Source organism: Camelus ferus, chromosome 9, assembly GCF_009834535.1.
Source record: "Camelus ferus isolate YT-003-E chromosome 9, BCGSAC_Cfer_1.0, whole genome shotgun sequence".
Lineage (NCBI taxonomy): Eukaryota > Metazoa > Chordata > Mammalia > Artiodactyla > Camelidae > Camelus > Camelus ferus.
The window spans coordinates 24,102,150-24,103,400 of NC_045704.1; positions in this window are offsets into that span (position 1 = coordinate 24,102,150).

Below are 1,251 nucleotides of genomic sequence, written 5' to 3' on the forward strand. Positions count from 1 at the left end.
TTTCAACCAGCAGGCAGTTCTGGTTCCCTGGGGGAGGGGGAGGAGCCCCAGGGCTAAAATTTCAGCCTAGATGTGACACTGATAGGGGTACTTGTCCCCTCCTCCCACCCCTGCTCTGGCCATTGGCAGACAGGGCTTCTCTTAGACACTGCACGCAGCACAGTGATGCCTTTAGCCCCAGTTAAGGAGGGGCTTTTGTGCTCATTACATCATTAGAGTCTTGGGACAAGCCTGGGTAATTAGCACCATCTCACAGATGGGGAAGCAGAGACCCAGCTCTGTCCAAGTGTCCCTGCTGCCAAGTGAGTAGCCAGTGCTCACCTTCCAGTCCACCTGCCTCTGCTCTGCAGCCGTCCCCCAGGGCAGTCTTGGCTCTGCCTGTCCTTCCGCAGCAGCACTGGGGGCTGTCTTTTGGAAGGTGGTTTGTTACGGAGGTAAGAGCCACCCAGACTGCGGGCGTGGCTATCTTTCCCACAGCAGACGTGCAGTATGAAATTGATGACAGCACTTGAGCTCGACCTGGAAATGCCATGTTGCCTTTGGATATGAAAGTGGTAGAGAAACAAGCCATTGGATTGTGTGTCCACATCCCTTCCACTCTCCCCTGTGCCTTCCTGTGTTTAGGAAACACTTGTTCAGCGTCTGCCTCATGCCAGGCATCGCACTGAGCACTGGGCAGAGCTGTGGGGTAGAGATGCTCACAGATGTGTGTGCGTGTGTGTTCTCGTGGCTTCCTTTAGGTGAACGCCTTTGTTGAAGCAGTCCGAGTGGAGGAAAGGCCCTTGGACTTCACGCCGTGGCTGCCTTGGTGTGGTGATATTGCAGGCTGGGCTGTGACTTTTTGGTCAGTTGCCAAATTACCCTTCATAAAGGTTGCCTAATTTACCCTGTCATCAGTGGTGTTGAAACAATTCATTTCTCCCCTCCTTGAAAACACCATATATCATCATTGCTTTTATCTTTACCAGTATAGGAGCAAAAATGATCTCTCATTTTTGTTTTAATTTGCAATGTCTTTGATTACTAATAAGTAATCTTTCATATGTTTGTCATTTGTATTTGTTCTTTTGTGAATTGCTATTCATGTCCTCAAATTTTTTTTCCTGTTGAAATTTTTGTCTTTGTTTTGTTATTCATTTGTAAGAAAGCTTTCTACATTAGAGGCATTAACCTTCTTCTGCTATATATGTTGAAAATATTTTTATTATATATGTTGAAATATTTTTTTTTCTGGTTTTGGCTTACCTTTCA